The sequence below is a fragment of the Panthera uncia genome, chromosome E3 (genome assembly GCF_023721935.1).
Source record: "Panthera uncia isolate 11264 chromosome E3, Puncia_PCG_1.0, whole genome shotgun sequence".
Lineage (NCBI taxonomy): Eukaryota > Metazoa > Chordata > Mammalia > Carnivora > Felidae > Panthera > Panthera uncia.
The window spans coordinates 30,513,451-30,532,967 of NC_064815.1; the positions used below are offsets into that span (position 1 = coordinate 30,513,451).

Sequence of the window (19,517 nt, forward strand, 5' to 3'; positions counted from 1 at the left end):
AATATTTTCAGCTTTGGGAGGCCATATGGTCTCTGTCTCACCTACTTAACTCTGCCGTTGTGGCGTGAAAGCAGCCAGAGACAATACGTAAACAGATGGCCGGGGCTTGGATTTGTTACCCATCCCCCTGGCCGGCGTCTGTCATCCCTTATCTGTTGGACATTTATTCCAGCACCCTCCACCCAACAATTGGAAAGTGCATCTTACTCTCAAATAAACATTGGGATGTGTAAAAGTTACCCTCCTACTTGATCGGAAAGTAAGATTCAGCATATTGCAAATTACCGGATTCATAGAGCATGTTCTCTGACTACAAAACCGTTTTTTTTTTTTATTCAATAACAAAAAGCATAGAGAAGAATTTCCTGAGGAAGACACACAAAAAGCTCAAACCACGAAGAGACGGGTGAATCTCTTTAATTGTATTAAATAATGAACAGTGATAAGTGAAAAATAGGCTAACACGGGAAGATTTTATAATATATACAACTGACAAATGATTACTGTCTGGAATAGATCAAGGATGCCAGGAACAAGCTGTTTAAGAAAATCAGCTCGATAAAACACGGGCAAAAAAGCACATAGCCGCCTCAGAAGAGGAGGTAGGAATAGACAGGAAGTACAAGATACCCCATCGCATTAGCAGTGAGGAAACATGAATTAAGAGCGTAGAAGGTAGGTCTAGGGGCACCCGGGTGGCTCAGTTGGTTCAGCTCAGGTCACGATCTCTCGGTTCGTGAGTTTGAGCCTTGAGTCGGGCTCTGTGCTGACAGCTCAGAGGCTGGAGCCTGCTTCGGATTCTGTGTCTCCCTCTCCCTGCCCCTGCCGCCCCCGCCCCCCCGAAATAAACAACAAAAAAAGAGAGTCTAACAACATCCAGGCTGTGGAGGAGGAGGAGGGGGGTGCTCCAAGAGCGCCGTGAGAGCCGGAAGTACCTTGTCCCCCTTGGGAGCCGTGGGAGACCATTTGGACTCATCTGGCACCATTGGCCGGCTTGCGTGCCTCTGCCACCATACTGTGGGGCACCGATGTGCTTCATTTTACTGGTCCCCCGAGCCTTCGAGGAGCCATGCTGTGGGCCCCCTCTGCAGCTGCATGCAGAACTCTGCACCCCTCCACGTCACCTCCGGTGTGCACGTAAATGTCACGATCTGCGTATGTCATGGTGTCAGAGGAAGCCTTCTCCTGAAGACTCTGTCCCATGGGTCACCAGGGCACGAGTACAGGGGTGTCGGTATCAGCATTTTGTAATAGCTTTAGAGCTTGAAATAACCCAAAAACCAAAAACGGAGGGACGGATAGTGTTGTGTTCATGCAATAAACGGTACGGAGCTGCGAGTTTACATGAACCACAGCTACGTACATCAACATAGGTGTGTCTCGTACGGTTGAGGAAGAAAGCAAACGGCGGCGAAATAGTGTGATATAAGCAAAACAGAGCAGTGTAACTTGGGGTTACCAAAATGTGTGGTCTAACCATCAATGAAAAATAAGGGAATGTTGAGCATAGAATCCAGAATAGGGGTTCCTTTTGGCGGGGTGAGAGCTGGGGAGCAGGCGGGGAGGCGTAGTTTCGAGAACACAGGGAGCCTGGAAGGGTTCCGCCTTTTTCAAGTTGGATGGTGGATGAAGTGGGGTGCATTTTATTATTAGTCTAAGTTATAAATGCTTTCATATAGGTGAAATCTTCCATGATCAAAAAACCGGTCCCAAGTGGGGTCTTGGCAGCCTCTGTATTAATTAGGAACTGCGTTTGGCCAGGTAACAGTCGCTGAACTCATTGCAGGTTTCTTTTCTTTGGCGATACAGCAGTGGTAGGTTCAGGGCCCATAGGGTGGCTTTCCAGGTCACCGGGGACCCGTGGCTCCTTCCGTGGCCAGCCCTCCCCGCCATTCCAGTTCACGCCTTCGGGCCGGAAGATCCCCTCAAATGCAGGATGCTCGCGGGGCCACTGCCATCACATCTGCCTTTAGGGCAGGAAGGCAGGAAGAGAGGGCCAGGCAAAGGTGTCTCCGCAAACCGTGTGCTCCTTCCGCGGTGCTTTCCTAGAAGTCCCAGGGGGAACATTCCCTCATCTCTCGCTGACTGCGCCTTAGCCGCATGGCCACGCCGGTCTGCAAGAGAGACCCGGAAAGGTGGTTTTTGTGACTGGGCACATTGCCTCGTCGTTCCTCACGTCATGCCGTTAGAAAGGCGGAAAGAATGGATACTGACAGGCAGTGATAGCCGACTCTTACACAGCCCTCAGATATATACAACTTCAAACACGTCCCAGCAGCTCAGGGATCCGAGACTTGAATGTGAATCAGAACTTGGGGGAGGCAGCTGATCTGGGATTTAGAGGAGGGCTGAAGCTTTAAATGCTCATACGAGAAAATAAAGACTGAAAACCAGTGAGCTACCTGCCTACTTGATTAGGTCAAAATATATATCTAATGAACTCCACGAGAGAAGACAGGAAACAATATAGAGCAGAACACATGCAGGAGAGAGGATCAATAAAATGAAAAGTGGTATCTTTGAAAAGACTACTCAAAACTGGCAAGACTGAGGAGGAAAAGTCAAGATGGGACATAAACAATCTCAGGTGTAAGAGGAGATAGCGACAATTACACTAGGGGTTTTTAAAAAAGGGGGCGCCTGGGTAGCTCAGGTCATGATCTCACGATTTGTGGGTTCCAGCCCTGCATTGGGCTCTGTGCTGACAGCTTGGAGCCTGGAACCTGCTTTGGATTCTGTGTGTGTGTCTCTCTCAAAAATATATTTGTTTTAAAAAAGGATCTTACAGATAGCTTTTTGCTAGTAAATTAAAAAACTTAACATGAAATGGGCAACCTCCTAGAAAAGATACAGCCTACCAGAACGCACTCAAGAAAGGCAAAAACTTGAACAGTCTCCTCGACAGTGTGTGTGAGCCATTCAAACGTGCACCCAAACCAGACAGAACCGTGAAAACACCAGCCCCGAAGGCTGTCCAGGCCAGTTCTTCCTCATGCTCAAGGACAGATTATTCCAACACTGCACCTCAGACTATTCCAGAGAACAGAAAAAGCAGCAGCAGTTTATGAAACCAAGAAAACCTTCGTATCAGAACCAGAGAAGGGAAGGACGGGAAATGAGGGAGGGCCTCCCATAGGCTCTCTTGCGTGGCGAGCCCAGGGCTTTGATTTCTCGCGGTACCACGGTTCTCTTTCCCAGGAACCAGCTAGGGTTTTCCCAGACAAGAACAACTCCTTACCTGTGGGTTCTTTCCTTTCAGATTTTGGCCTAATGGTTTCTTTCGCTGTCGTTTATGGCTCATACGGCCAGTGTTGGTTGTTTTCAGTGGGAATGTTCAGCTGACTAGTCCTGATTAGACCGCTGGATTTTAGGGAACGAGCACTTCTCTTAACGCTAACAATACACTTGCTTTTAACTTTACATAAATGAGTTCACATGATGCAAACATTTTTTTCTTTACCATGGCGTTCTGCTCTCTGCCATATCAGTGCCTCTGCCGTTCTGACCCCTCCTGATTTCGTGTTGACATCCTAGTACGTGCATGTATTAGTTTTCTCTTGCCATATGATAAATTACCGCAAACACAGCAGCTTTAAACGACACACACTGCTCAGCTCACGGGTCAAGTCCGCGTGGCCTGGCTGGAGTCTCCGGGTATCGCAAGGTTGAATCCGAGGTGTCAGCCAGGCCGAGTTCTTGTCAGGAGGCTCAGCCTTACTGTTGGCAGAGTTCAGCTCCTCGTGGTTAGAGGACTGGGGTTCTTGTCCCCCTGCTGGAAACCCTAACCACCCCCCCGCCTTCAGGCCAACAGTGTGGCATTGGCTACTCCCTTCCGCCAGTCTTTGACTTCCTCACCACTCGTAAAGGCTCATGTGCTTAAAGTAAGCCCACCTGGGTAATCTCCCTTTCACTGACCCCAAAGTGAACTGATTAATGAAACGAGTTACATCTGCAAAAACCTCTTTTGCCATAGAAAAACAAAGCCTCAACGGCGGCACGATGGCTTCCACCTTGACAGGTCCCTCCCACGCCCTGGGGAGGTGATTACATGAGGGCCCGGTCTCGGGGGGCTCATCCTGGGCCGGGCCGGCCAAGACCCACAGCTACATCCGTGGGCAAAACGCTCCAGCCATCTCCAGGCCCCGCAGTCTCGTGCCGTTACGTATCCGTTCGCGTCCAGATGCTCGTCATGTACAGAATCCGAGTCAGGTGTGGGGCGGGTGCCTGCGTATATCCATTAAGTGCGGCTCAGCTCTACCGCTGGAGGGCACAGTGCTCCCCACCCGCGGGCCGGTGGGACGGTTGGCTCCCCGCATGCAGTGGCCGGCCAGGTGCAGGACAAGAGTCGTGGCGTTCTGGGTCAGAAAGGGGGCAGTGGACGGCGAGAAGGAGTCGCTGGTGCAGGTGGAATTTGAAATGCGGCCAGGCGAGCCTGGCTGGGGGCCGTGGTGAGATTTCCAGGCCTGGGAACACTCTGCTGGCCGTCCTCTGGGCTCTGAGCCACTCTTCGCTTTTCCCGAAAGACGGGACTCTTCTGAGTGGCTTCTTCTGCCTGCTGCCTGTGGAGAGCCTCTCTCCGTGCCGGGCTCCCTCCGTCCCTGCTCCGAGCTGCTCGCTTCCGAGAACCTGCCGGCTGGGCCAGGCGTGGATTCCAGGGGCGGCCGGCCGTCAGACACGCCGCACCCAGGGACGCTCCTGAGATGGCCCTTCTCTCTTTGCAGCTTCTGCTGAGAGGTGAGGATGCCCTTAAGCTTCTCCAGGGCCCCTGATTTGGTTAAGAGAACCGACGAGCGGCACCCTTGGTCTCTTGAAAGGGTCTTCGTGTGGCCCGGCGCTCTGGCCTTCGGATCTTTCTGAGGCGCCAGGAGAGGGTTGAGCAGGACACCGGCCCCTCTCTCTGCGCCACCCTCAGACTCTTGGCCTCCTTTGTCGTCCGGAGACTGAGGATCTTCAGTCATCAGTCCGGGTTCCATTCTGATTCACAGCTCCTGGTGTTTCTCTCCCTCTTTGCCTCTTGGGACAGGTAACAGGAAAGCGGGTGGCATCTCCTGAGGGGTGTGCTCAGGCACATCAGTCACAAGTCCTGCTCCCGCATGACGGGCCCCCTTCCCGGGGTTTCCAGAAACACGCCCTCGTGTCCTTCTGAGCCTTTGCCACAGCCCCCTCGAAGTCCACACTCCCGTGACACACGATCCTGGTGTCTTCAAGGCGAGGTGCTCCTCACCTTTTTCCGGGCCCTGCCAACAAGCACACGTGTAGTGGCTTCAAACCACACTCTTTCAGTGTCTCACAGATTGAGTGTGTCGGGAGTCTGGCATGCGGTGGCTGGGCCCTCCGCTCACTGGGTGGCTGTGGTCCCTACAGGAGCACGGGGCCCCTCAATCCCACATGGTATTGGCAGCGTTTGGATCCTTGGGGTTGCAGGACTGAAGTCTCCATCTTGTCTCTGCCTTTCCTTCTTGTTCCGCTGTATGTGGACCGGGGGCCCCTCCCAGCTCTGCAGCGTTCAAACCCTTGTCACACGTCAAATCTCTCTGATTTCTGTGACCAGCTGGAGAAAACGCTCTTCTTTGATGGCACTCGTGTGATTAGGTTGGGCCCCCTGGATTGTCTCTGTATGGTAAGATCAACCCGTCAGGAACCTTAATTACATCTGCAAAATCTCTTTGCCCTTGAACACAGTCATGGGAGTAATCCCAGGAAGCGGAGATCGTGGGGTGGGGGGCGGTCATTTGAGAATTCTGCCTACCATAGTGACCTTGTCTAGTTTGCCTGCGCTTGGGTAAGCCTGAGTACACCTACTCAAACGTGTACTCACACAGGCTTTGATCAAAGTTTGTTGTTTTAGAAATGGGGCCACATCGTTTTCCTACCAAACTCCTTTGGGAGGTCCCTCCACATCTGTCAGAGTTCCCATTCACTCATTTTAGGGATTATGGAATATTCCATGGTGTGGATGGAGTGCTATGTATATTTTGGGATCATTAAGAACACTTTTGCAAAACCTATTGCCATATATAATGTATTAACGCCGAATGTGTTAATAATTGCAAGGTGGCCAGTACCTACTTTCGACTAACCTAAAAATCAGTGTTAAATTGAACACCGTGCCTTAATAATTGCTTAGGATTCTTAGTTTTGTACTTCCCTGAAGAGCTCTCATAAACGTAAGGGTTTATTTAATCACGGACTTTGATCTCTCTTAGTTTCATGCATACATGAGAAGACAAACACGAGTGAAATAAATCCAGTGTCTAATTCCCCTTCTCCACTCGGGCTGTCCGCGCCCACGTGCCCTCGGGAACACGCGGACGCACCCTTTCTGAGGAGAAGGCTCCGCTGTTAGCTCTGCGATTTTCTTCCCAGCCGTGGGCATGAAATTCTGCGAGTTCGCACACAGCAGCCAGCGGTCACGTTGGCTCTTCAAGTAATCCTTAAGTGACTGAAAGACTGTAGCGCCGCCCCCTGCCCCCCTGCCCCGCCCCCGGAGGGAACAACAACCAAGTTTCCACCTCACGGCCGCCACCTGGCTGGCGTCCATATGAATGTGGGATGCTTTCCAGTTTCAAAGATGCAAATAACGTCGGGGATTTAAAATGTAGAGGACGGATGACGTATCCCCCCTGCGTGTGCGTGTTCATTCATTCCTTCCTTTAGTAGCTGCAACAGGATGCACATTGAACGTTTACTTTTCACCAAAGTCACATGGGTGCACAGCTTCCCGTCACTGATTAAAAACAGCCAAGCCTCACGCCGGGCCCCAGCCTGCGCTTCTTCCCGATTTTTGCGATCCTCCGAGGGAATCGTTTTCATCTGTGAATGATTTTTTTTTTTTTTTTTTTTTGTCACTTATTTCCAAAGCTTAAAACAAGAAGCTTACCCTACAGTGACTTGATTTGTTAAATTTCGGGCGGAGCTAGGGATGTCCCACCATGGGGATGGGAATGGCCCTCGTTAAACCATCCAGCTCCGGTGGCCCGTGCTCTCGGTGCCCACGGGGCTGGGGCCGGGTTAGGCAGCGGGGTGTACGTTGCTTCGGCCAGGTGTGGCTTTTCACAACTGAAGGTGGGTCTGTACAAGGGTTACTTTTCCTGGCGGTCCGACCTTTAGTTTCTTGCAAGTGAATTACTGTTATCGTTGTTTGTTTTCTCTTTCTGTCCGTGCTTCTCACGAATCCAGTTTTCCCCAGCCCTCTGCCAATTGTCCTGCTTCAGGATGCTCAGCTATACGGTGTATTTTATCAATTCCAGCGTTTTTGGGGTCCGCTGCCTCGCTTCAGTCTGGGCTGGCTGCCCCTGAAGGCTGCTCTTAGCTGTCATTCCCTTGGCGTCTCTCTGGGGAAGGAGCCCCTGGTTTTCGCTGTCCCTTCCTCGTTCTAGGTCCCCCCCCCCCCCACCTCCCGTCCTGGTGGAGTCTCTCCCCGGTGGCTTCCTGAGAAAGTGCGCCTGGGAATTAAAATTGTTCAAGACGCTGTATGTCTAAAAAGACCTTTATCCTACTTTAACGCGTGATTAATAGTTGATCTGGGTGTGGAGTTTTAGAATGAAAGCAACTTTCTTCCTAGAAATTTGAAGGCATTGGTCTGTTTCCAGTAACTTCCAGCGCCCCCCGGGGGAGCTGCTAGACGTTGTGCTTCCTCACCCCTCATGTTCAGTCGCTTTCTTCTCCTTCTGGAAACATCTCATTTCTCTGTGCTGCTCCCTCCCAGCCTCTCTCGGAAGAGCCAGGCTGTGTGCCTTGGAAGGGGTGTGTTTCCACTCTGGTGTGAGTCTTAACTTCTTATTTAAAAAAATTATGGTTGTATCCGTTACCATATTTATTCAAATTATACCCAATTGCATATTTTGACCCTTCGTGCGTTTTTAACCTCTCTTGTGTGTTGGACTTCTAATGGGCCATTTTAATCTAAAAACTCAGGATCTGAAAAATTAAGAACTCCGTTCTGAAAAATTATGTTATTCCTTTGACGATTTCTTCGGGCTCTTCTGTTATTCAGGTTCTGGATCTATTTTTCTGATTTTTCGGTCTCCTAGTTTCTCTTCTTTGTCGTTTTGGTCTACTTGCAAAGCAGTTTCCTCAACTGCCTGTTCCAACCTGCGGGGTCAGCGTGGGGACCTGATTCCAGAGCAGTGGCGGGGGAGGGGGGTGAGCCCTTCTCTGGGGTCAGGATTCCTAATGGAAGGTTAAACCTGAGACTGCTCAGCTCTGGCACGAGGATCGCCTTCTCCGGCTGGACCCAGGGGATGCCCACCTGGCGGGCCTAGAGCAGAAAGTGGTCCCCGGGTCTTTCTTGTCTCTGTGTGCTATCTGTCACTGTGCGTGCCACGCGGTCCTCCCTGCAAAAGGGCTCAGCGCCATCTCGTCATGTCGGGGGAACCAGATAGGGCCTGGGGTTCAGAAAGTTCTTGCTTCTGCTGCCACACTGCTCTTGCTTTGCTGCAGTCCTGGGGGCTCTGTTTCTTTCTGTGACTAACAAATGGCTTAAGCATTTTATCCACTCGGTTACCCGTTATCTTAATGAGGCGATTCCTTCTAGAGAGGGGATGTTCTTTCCTGACGGAGGCTCGAATTAACGTGAGAAGGTCCAAGGTTTACCACAGAAACAGTCCTGTCAGTGCTTTAAAATGTCATTTCTCTCCACTTAGAAAAATGACATTCCCATTGTTGAAAATTTGGAAATAGGGAGTACAAAGAAGAGAACAGAAATCACCTAAAATGTCCCCTTACTATTCCAGTCTCTTCTTATTATTGGATTTCCTACGCAATTTAAATCAACCTACATCCACGTCCTCCGTTTTCTTTAACTTAGTATATTTATTCATATTATGAATATAATTTTTTCTTTTTTTAAGGTTTATTAGAATGCAAGTGGGGGAGGGTCAGAAAGGGAGAAGGGAGGAGAGAGAGAGAGAGAGAGAGAGAGAGAGAATGAATGAATGAATGAATCCCAAGCAGGCTCTGCACCGTCCATACAAAGCTTGATGCAGGACTTGAACTCATGAACTTTGAGATCATGACCTGAGCTGAAACCAAGAGTCGGACGCTTAACCGACTGAGCCACCCAGATGCCCCTATAAACATAATTTCTTTTAATGTTTATTTATTTTGAAAGAGGGAGTACACACACGTGAGTCGGGGAGGGACAGAGGGAGAGGGAGGGAGAATCCCAAGCAGGCTCCACACTGTCAGTGCAGAGCCCGTCTCGGGGCTCGAATCCACGAACCAGGAGATCATGACCTGAGCCAAAACCAGGAGTCGGACGCTTAACCAGCTGAGCCACCCAGGCTCCCCTATGAACGTAATTTTTAATGCCATTTGAATGAGTACACCTGATCATTTCCCTATTGGATTTTAAGAATATTTCCCATTTTTTGGTGTATAAATAATGCTTATGTAAATAAACATCCTCGTACCTAAATGTTTGATTCCTTTTTTGATTATTTCTGTAGGACAGCAACTTAACAGTACCATTCCTTTCTGGAAGAATGGGGACATTTTAGATACTGATATATCTTTAATACTGGTGTAGTTGGCATATCTCGATAGCTTTTTTTATTTTTATTTTTTTATTAAAATGTTTTTAAAGGTCTTATTTATTTTTGAGAGAGAGAGAGAGCTAGAGACAGACAGCAAGCAAGCAGGGGAAGGACCAAGAGAGCGAAACACAGAATCCGAAGCAGGCTCCAGGCTCTGAGCTGTCAGCGCAGAGCCCGACGTGGGGCTCCAACCCACGAACCGTGAGATCATGACCTGAGCCAAAGCTGGACGCTTAACTGACTGAGCCACCCAGATGCCCCTCGATAGCTGTTTTTAAAACTGGGGGCAGATTGGTGCCACTTTCCGTCCCACCAGCAGGACGTCCATTTCCGTATCTTAGCCATCACCTGATTCCATCATTTGAAATACTGACTTGAAAGAGGGACGTCGTCTCTCCCTCCTGTAGGTTGTTTCCTGTAGTATTTGTGAGGCCGAACGGGTTTTAGGATGTTTATATTTCTCATTCTGTACCTGTCTCTGCTTTCCTCTTGATCGTGAAATACTTGAAGCCCACGAAAAGCAGATAAAGAATAATACCGTGAACTATTTGTGTACCCACGACCCAGCTTAAGGAATGGGCTGCTCTGGACAGAGCCCCCCGGGGGACGTTGTTCCCTTTGAAGTTTTCCTGGGTACGTGGGGAGAAAGCTGGGGAGCTCGGGACATTTGCATTTTGCGTGGGAACGGAATCCCCGGGTCGCTTTCAGGAAGGAAGCGTTCTGGGCGGAGCTAAGGGGTGTGCTGTGGAGACGGCGCAGGGGCACGTGGAGGCTGCGGGGCCGCCGGTGGGTGCGGGTGGCGCTTGCCCGCCTCGGACAGCCTTCGAGTGACCAGGAGGGAGCCAGCAAGACTCCACTTGTCCCGGCAGCGCCCGGCTTTCAGAATCGCTGGCGTAGGTGGTTCCCATGCGTGGTCTCTGCGCCGTGTTCCTGGTTCCTGGTGTCCCCAGTGTCTCCGGCCGGCCCCTCTGCCGGCCAAGCCGCGTCCCCTGCGCCCTAGAAACGCAAGGCGGTGTGGTCGTGAGGCCGCGGCCGGGTGCGTGTAGCTGCCGCTGTGAAAGGGCCCGCGTGCGGGAAAGGGCGTGGAGCGCGAGTGCTGTAGGGTCAGTGGGAGGGAGATCGCGAAGCGAGCACGGCCGCTGAGCTATGCTCGTAGCGCCTGTGCTTCCCGCTTGCTTTTCTTGGGTGGACACGGATGGTCGCCTGCCCCAGGTCGCCCTGCCCCAGCCACCCACCCCCACCCCCGCAAGCCACCACTGTCCTGATTTCCTAATGCTCATCTGGTCCCTTTTCTCTGAGTGATAACACCCGCGTGTTTGCTCCTACACCACGGTTTTGCTTTACCTGTTTGAAGTATCGTTGGTCTTTGGGAAAAGGACTCCCTGAGACCCTTCCTCAGCTCTCGCACACGTCCTGAACTCTCTACTGTGTCTGCTGAGATGCTCGTGTGGTTTGGTGTCTTATTCTATTGATTTGCTGTATTACAGTGATTGATTTACGTAGGTGAAATCAACCTTGTGCTCCTGGGATAAATCCCACGTGCTCTTGGTGTATCATCCTTTTCCTATCTTGCTGGATTTGGTTCGCCTGTGTCTTGTTGGAGACTTCCATGTGTTTTTTTGTGATGTCTTTCTTCGTTCTTTTATTGGACGTCACGACTCTGTGAACCGGATTCTTCAGTCAGTCCTAGAAAATTCTCAGCTCTTTTCTTGTCAGATGTTGCCTTTGTGCCATTCTTACACCTCTCTTCCTGGAGCTGTCTTTAAACCCGTCGGACCTTCTCACTCTGTCTCTTAGCCCCTTTCATATGTTTTCTCTTTCTTGTCTCTTTGCACCACTTCCTGGGTAATTTTTTCTGACTGGTCTTTGAGTTCATCACTTCTCCTTTCTGATATGTTTCGTGTGTCTGATACATTACATGGAAGCGATAGTTTCTGTTACTGAATTTTTCATTTCTACAACTTGAAGTTTGTTCTTTTTGAAATCTGGCGTCACTGTTTATAATTTACTGTTCTCTCCACATATTTCAAGGTGTGTTTTACTTTTTTACACAGGGCAGGCGTGGTTGTATATTTTGTGTATGATAATCTCAACACCTGGGCTCCTTTTCTTGGAAGGACACTTGTCATTGAAATAGAGCACACAGACAGAAAAGTGCACAGATTGTAAGTATGCAGCTCAGTGAATCTTCAAAAAGTGAGTGGACCGTGCAGCAGGCACCCAGGTCAGGAGATGGGGCGCTCCTGGGACTCGAGCAGGGCTCCCTCCTGGTCCCTCCTGACCGTGAGGCACTGACCCAACTGTCTTGACTCCTAACACCAAGGTTGGGTTTTTCCTCTTTTTGTATTTCCTACAAATGGAATCCTGTAATATCTACCTTCTTGTGCTTGGCCTTATTATCACCTTTGAGAGATTCCCTGATTTTGTTGGTTATGGAAGAGTTCATGATCATTGCTGTATGCTATTGTGCATTCACATGAAAACACTCCAACTTGTGTCCCCATTCAGTTTTTGACGGACACTTGGGTGGGTTCCAGTTGGGGCTCAGTAGGAATCACGCTGCCGTGAACGTACTTGGGACTGTCTTGTGGTGACGCGTGCATTTCTGTCAAGCGCACAACTGGGGGTACAGTCGATGGGCCAGTGAGTGTGCATATGTGCTCGTGTAGGAGATACTGCTAACCGTTTCTCCTCTAAGTGCGTGTGCCTGTTGACACGCCCACCACCAGTGTGTAAGAGTTGTGACTTCCGTTTTCGCTCTCACACTTGGTGCTGCCTGTCTTTTCACTATGGCCCCTCTCACGGTTGTGTAGCAGTTATTTGTGGTTTTAGTTTGCGTATCTGATGATGAGTGAGGCGAATCACGTTCTCGTATGTTTAAACACCGTTTCGGATGTTCTTTGCGGCATCTGTTCGAAGCTCTCGCGTGCTTCTCTGCTGGGTCGTCTGTTCCGTTCCTAGTGATTTTGGGGACGGGCCCTTTTCCTGAGGGCTGTACCACAGATATCCCCTCCTACGCTGCAATTGGCCTTCACACGTTTTGAAGAGAAGTTCTTAATACGATGACTGGGCCAGTCAGCGAAGCAGAAACCACACCAGTTGGTGACGGGAACTCAGGCTGCGCCGTCCTGTGATGTCACCTCCAGTTCCCACCGGGCCCCAGTAACGGGTCAGGAGATGTTTCTAAAGGAAAGCGGAAGGTGCGCTCCAAACCGCTGAGGCTGGCCCCGGGCCCGTTGGCGCAGTCCGGGGGTATCGGCTCCCCGGGGCCAGAGCAGCGTGCCCGCAGCCCAGACTTGCTGCCCGTCTTACTCTTGCTCTGGGTGCCACTCAAATTTGGCACCCGTGGGCTCAGTAGTGCGCTGAGGGGTCACCGGGGTAGCGGTTCAGGGAAAGAGGCCCCCAGGTGGAGCTTGTAGGTTCCTAGAGCCGGGGAAAGCCAGTCTCTTCAGACACAGCAGGACAGGCCGCTCCTCTTGGCAAGTAAGGCTCAGCTTGGATCAGGGGTTCAAGTGGCACAGCTTTGTCGGAGCCCATCCTGATGGCACTGTTCCAGGGTTTAGGGTCCTGCTCTTTCCCCATCAGGGCAAGTTTTTCCCAAACTTTCACCTGGGGAACTTGCTGAGGCTGTGAATTCAGTTTTCACTGTTATTCAGCAAGCCACACAGTTAAATTTTAGACCTGATTTTTAGGTTGACCCCGTGTATGCAAGAGTCAAATTATTTTAGGGTCCCTCTAGACACTTCCTTGTTCTCTCACCAGTGCAAGTATCACACTTGAAGAGTTGCACTTGTCAGTGTCTGTAACCTCTGCAGCGCACCCAGAAGCATCTGTGGGTGGTCTTCCCTTTGTGAGCAGCGCCTTCCCCCCATGTAAGAAATCTCTGTGTGCCCGAGGCCGTGAAGATCTGTTCCTGTGTTTTCTTTTAAATTCTTCATTGTTCTATCTCCACGGCTAGATCTATAGTCCATCTGGAGTTAATTTTTGTGAATGGTGTGAGGTAGGGGTCATGATTTTTTTTTTTTTTCCCCATATGGAGATGCATTTGACCCGGTATCATTTACTGAGAAGACCATCCTTTCTGCGTACGTGAGATTCTGTTCCAGGACTCTCGTTTCTGTTCCAATGGTCTACTGTCCTTATAGCACCACCACATTCTCTCAGTTACTGTAGCTTAGAATAGGCTGTTATCTGATAGTTCGAGTCTTCCCACATCACAATTGATCTTCAAGGTTACCTTATACCCTTTGCATTGCCGTATACACTTATCAATTTGTACACACACATCTGCTGAGACCCTTCCAATGTGGGATCGCATTGAGTTTATACATCAGTTTAGAGAGGACGGATACCTTTACAGTCCATCAACTTGGTGTATCCTTCTATTCGTTAGGTCTTTAATTTCTGTCCATGGCGTTTTGTAGTTATCAGTGTTGGGGTCCTGCACATCTTGGGTAGACTTGTTCCTTCGTTGTTTCGTGTTTCTTGACACGATTATAAATGGCACCATTACTTTGACATACCCTTTTCTCACTGTTTCTCCCACACGAAAATGGTGAACGTGCACACTCACCATGTCTAGTCACCTTGCTAAATTCACTTGTTAGTTCTGATTGCTTGTCCATAGAGTGTTTTGCAGTGTCTTTTATTTATTTAATGTTTATTTAGTTTTGAGAGAGAGAGAGAGCGACCCACACAGAGTACGAGTTGGGAAGGGGCAGAGAGAGAGGGAGACACAGAATCTGAAGCAGGCTCCGGGCTCTGAGCTGATAGCACAGAGCCCAATGCAGGGCTTGAACTCACGAACCGCGAGATCATGACCTGAGCCAAAGTCGGACACTTAACCGACTGAGCCATCCAGGTGCCCCTCTTTTGAGATCTCTATAAACACAGTCAAATTGTGTGCAAAATAATTATAATCTTATTTCTTTCTTTTCAATTCTTGGACTTTCATTTGTTTTTTCTTCCCTTAATTGTACTGGCCAGGACCTCCAGTCCAACGTTGAATGGAGGTGGTCATAGCAAGCATCCCCGTCTTATTCCCAAGGGGGTGGTGCTCCATGTACATTTGGTTTAGAATTTTCTTTGCCAGTAGTCAGACTGGTCCTGTAAAGCTAGGCTAACATATTCCCATCCACCCGCAGTCCCTTTATAGGGTTTGATGAAGTGGAATTAAATGCAAAATGCCCAGAGTAAGGCTGGCCAGGCAGTAGACAGGTGCTCACCAAATTATCTGTAAGTAGTTCTTTTTTGTGCATTTCGAATACAAAAAACTTCACGTTAACTTCAAGGATTGCTTGGTAACTCAGAGCGCTCCATTCTGTGTCTTTGCTAAAGTAGAAAAGGGTGTTGCAGTTAAAACGGACTTGCTCGAGGCAGGTGTCCCTCTGCATTTTGCAGCAGCTGCTGGAGAGTGTATTCAGCAGTGTATGCCCAACTTACTAGAGATCACTTAAAAGTAGTCAAATTCCCCCAATTCTAATAAAATTCCCTTACGCAGGACCATTCCGTTGCCCCATCAGTCTTTAGTCATCGATCAAAACCACATCTGAGAGACCACCAGCCCTGCGCACGCGCGGTGAGTGTAGGCAACACAGATTTTCCAAGTTGTACGTATCGTTTCAAACTCTGAGTCCCGGAGGGAAGAGCAAACAGGATTCCGAGGTAAAAAGCTACAGGTTAAATTTATTGTCCTAAACTTAGTGACGTTCAGGAAAGAGCTGTGTTTTTCTTTCCAGTGCTGTCCTGGAGCCAGCATCCAGCCCGTGGCCGGAGCTCCGGTGACAGCTACCAACTGTTTTCAAAATTAATTTTGCCACCCCTGGTATGCACAGAGTCCTGTCCTCTCCACCGGCAGAGGGGACGTCTGCACCAACCCGACGTGGAGGGGAGAGGGGCTGCATTTAAAAGAGTTTGCGGCCCAGGGTGTACCCCACGCCGCTTCCTCCCCTGCCCAGATGGCTGCCTCACCCAGGAACGTCTGATCCAGGGGATGAGGAAACCACGGATTCCTGTCCTGCAGAGCCACCTGCTTGTGGGTTTAGTTCTGGGCAGGTGAGGGAGCTAGCTAGGGCCAGCGGCCAGGAAAGGGACGCGCGGAGCTCCTTTCTGTCACCGCGTCCATTGTGGCCGATCTCTACCTTCTCTCACTGTCCCTATCACGGCCACACCTCCTGCAGGTTAGGAGCCCCTTCCCAGTTCCCGGGTCAGAGCGAAGGGTTCAGGAGACGCACAGTGGACTCTGTGTGTCCCATCAGGGCCCGCGATTGCCTTGTGATTCCTGTCGTTTCAGAATGTCCTCGCGTTGATTTGTCCTCTTAAAATGAGGAAAGTAGTCGCTTGGCTTCTGAGTCTGGTGCCTGTGTGCATTAACGAGTGTTGGGAGGCACCATGGTTCCCGCGTGTGTCCTGGGGAGGGGGGCGGGGCAAGGTGGTCCCGCGTGTGTCCGGCAGAGGTGCAGGAGGCCTCCGCAGGCGGGTTACCCGGACCCCTGCTTCCACTTCTCTTGGGCCGTGTTTCTGCTTTTTCACCAGAGCAGCTATGTAAGGGTGGAACGGGGAGCCCCATATCTGCCACCTTTCTGGGAGCTGACAAACACTTACCTAGAGAAAAGAATTAGAAATCCGAAACTCAAGTTAAATGGGTAGGTACTCAAGTAAGTTTAGCAAGCGCTCGGCGCATTTCTGCACCAGGGGCTTTGTCTGGGGACGGTGGAGGGGGAGTGCCTTCCCAGCAGTGGTCCAGAACCTTCTGGGCTCTTTTACAAAGTACAGACTCCTGGGTGTCCCTCAGACCTCTGGAATCAGGCCAGAACCTCTGGCCCCACTGAGCTCAGTTGCACCGTAGCAGGAACACGTGTGGATTGGCACGCCCGGCCCATCGCGGGGGGAGTGTGGTGGCAGACGGGGTCTATTCTGGCCCGCCAGCCTTGGAGGGCATCTCCTTCACCCGTGGGCACGGCCTGGCACTCTTGTGGGATGAATAGCTTCCACCTAGAATACCGTGCTGTGACGGGCATGGACCCCGTTGCCCGTCTGTTTCATTAGATCTCCTCTGCTGAGTGAAATCCCCGCCTGGGGGTGGTGGGGCTGCTGGGATGGCCTTGCTGGTGGCAGAGACCCCAGCCATCCCCCACCCCCACCCCCCATCAGGCTGCAGACCCGGCCGGCCTCTGCACCACAGGCTCCTTCCTCTCTGCTTCTCGGCCACATCACACCTGGCCCGGGCCCGAGCACCCTGCAAACGCCCACGCTGTGCAGGCCAGATCCACGCCACGCGTGCCTTTGAAGGTTTCTGGGGTACGTTTGCAAGGACTCTGCCCAGCTGTGTGCCACCTGTCACCCTCCACCCAGAAGTGAGGGCCTTCTTTCCAAGTTGGGCAGATCTGTCCTGGTTTTGCATAGTGCTCAGATGCCTGGATCTGATGATGGCAAAGCTGAACTAAAATCAGCTGGCAGCAGGGGAAGGTGACTGTCCCTGTGAGCACTCTGGGAGCCACAGGCCTCCTCGGAGCCTCTCGCTGGGGACGGTGCTGGTCTTCACCTCTAGTGGCCTTGTGAGGATGGGGCCAAGCCCGGAACTGCACCTAGGGCCACAAGGGGGCAGTGGTCATGTGCCTGGTGGGGGGGGGGGGTGCCTGCAAGGTGTTTATGATTCTAAAAGTATAAAGAATGATGTAACTGACGCCCAGAATTGACGTACAATTTATTCATGTTGACTTGGAGTTTTCTTATATAAAAGACACGGCATATATACAAAGTTACATATAAAAATACACTCCGAGCCATTATGTTCTTTGTATTATATATATCCCCAGGCTCATTCCGTCCCCACCTATGACAGCCATTTCTCGAATTGACTGTGGGTCTTTTCTTTAAAAAAATTGTTTTTAAATGTTTATTTTTGAGAGAGAGAGACACAGCAGGAGTCGGGAAGGGGCAGAGAGAGAGGGAGGCACAGAATCCGAAGTAGGTTCCAGGCTCTGAGCTGTCAGCACAGAGCCCGACGCAGGGCATGAACTCCGAAATCGTGAGATCGTGGCCTGACCCGAAGTCAGATGCTTAAGTGACTGAGCCACCCAGGTGCCCCACCCTCCATTTTTTTCTAAAGTTTATTTTGAGACAGAGCAAGCGGGGAGCAGAGAGAGGAAGAGGGAAAATCCCAAGCAGGCTCCAGTCTGTTATCGCAGAGCTGGTTGTGGGGCTCAATCTTATGAACTGAGACATCGTGACCCAAACCGAAGTTGGACGCTCAATGGACCTACCTGCCCAGGTGTCCCTTCAATGATGTTTTATGTGCTTTTTAAGTGTGTAAAGAAATGGCCTCGTACCTTAAGTGTTAAACTGTTTTTCCACCCACCTCGGGTGCATACTTGGCTCCCGCTTTTCCCCCGTGGCACCTTCATCCTGTGAACACATAGCTCCCACGGAGGTCGTGTGGCCTGTCCAGTGGCCGTCCTTGCACAGATGTCCATGCACGTGCGAGGGTTCTCCTGGTCGTGCCGTGAGCACGGCGTGTGTGGGGTCGTGTCGGGGTCGCGTCCGCGCAGGTGCGAGGGTCCTCCCGGCCATGGGCGCTTCACCCCTGACAGACTCCGAGCCGGCGTTCCTCAGCCCCCACCCTTCAACACTCCTGTGGCCGCCCCCGGAGCCAGTGAGGAGACCCGGAGGCCAGACCACGCTGCAGTATTTGAAACTGCCCAGGAGGGTCTGTGTGCAGGCGGACAGTGGAGGGGGGAGTGCCTTGGCAGCAGTGGTCCAGAACCTTGTGGGCGCTTTTACAGAGTACAGACTCCTGGGTGTCCCTCAGACCTCTGGAATCGGGCCAGAACCTCTGGCCCCACTGAGCTCAGTTGCACCTAGCAGGAAGCGCTCCCTTCTGCAGCGAGGCCAGGGAAGCCGGCCCTGGGCCCTGGGCTGTCGACCCTAACCCTGGATGGAGGAAGAGCTTGGCGGCTGCATCATTTTGGATTGGTTTTTAAACGTTTCTTCTTCCGAGCATGGCCCGCGGTTGTGCGAGTGCTGCCACAAGCCCTGGGGTCTGTGGTGCTAAGAGGAGCAGGGGGGCAGGGCAGGTGGGGGGAGGAGCTGGCTTCCACCGGTGCCCACCAGCCCCCCCCCCCCCGTGCCCCCCCCCCCCCCCCGCCCCCCCGGCCCTCCTCCCCCCCCCCCCCCCCCCCCCCCCCCCCCCCCCTCCCGCCTCCTCCCCTGCCTCTCTCCCCCTCTGCCCTCCCTGTCTCCTGCGGCCTGCTCTCCCCATCCCCGCCTGCCCCCTGACCCGCTGCTCCCCCGCTCCCCCGCCCCACCTCCCCCTCTGCCCGACCGCTCTTGCCTGCCAGTCGCTGGCTCTGCAGCAGGCACGGAGGAGCAGCGGGCGCCGGGCGGACGGCCTCGCACTGCGGCTCCGGCTGCACCGCCGGCCTGGCCTCTCGCAGACCCGGCCTCTTGCGGGTGCAGAGAAGCAGGCTTCGTCCTGGAAGGGCCGCTCTCGGGTAAGGCGGCACCCTCGCTCCGGCCGGCCGGGCCTGCCTCACTTCCTGGGGCTCCGCCTGGTGTGCCTGGAACGTTGTAGGAAGGCAGGCTCCAGGTGGGGGCCGGTGGGCTGTGGGGGGGGGGGGGGGCGGGAGAGGGCTCAGAAAGAAAGCGCCGGGGTCAGCTCTGCTCACTGGCCTCCTGGGCTCCAGTTGGCTTCTCAGCTTTCCAGCAGCGTTCGTTGCGAGTGCCTCCTGTGTGTAGAAGAGTCTTTGGTGGCGGAGGGGGCGCAGGTGCACGAGTGAGTGTGTGGGCACGTGCGTGTGTTTGCACGCGTGTTTGTGTGCATGTGTGTGCTTTCGGACCTGGCCGTGTCAGGGGCGGGGGTAGCCTCGGAAAGGAGCAGCCATGCTGCTCTACACAGAGACCAGCCAGCTCAGGGGACTGGGGGGTCGAGGGCACACAGACTGCTTCCTCCTTGTAAACTGGGGGGGGGGGGGGGGGGGGGGG

General features: G+C 52.1%; 1 protein-coding gene across 1 annotated transcript in view; it reads left to right on the forward strand.

Moving 5' to 3' along the window:
* The window catches only part of RADIL (Rap associating with DIL domain), a 66,483-nt gene that overhangs the window by 21,611 nt on the left and 25,355 nt on the right, over positions 1–19,517 (forward strand). The window lies entirely within an intron of this gene.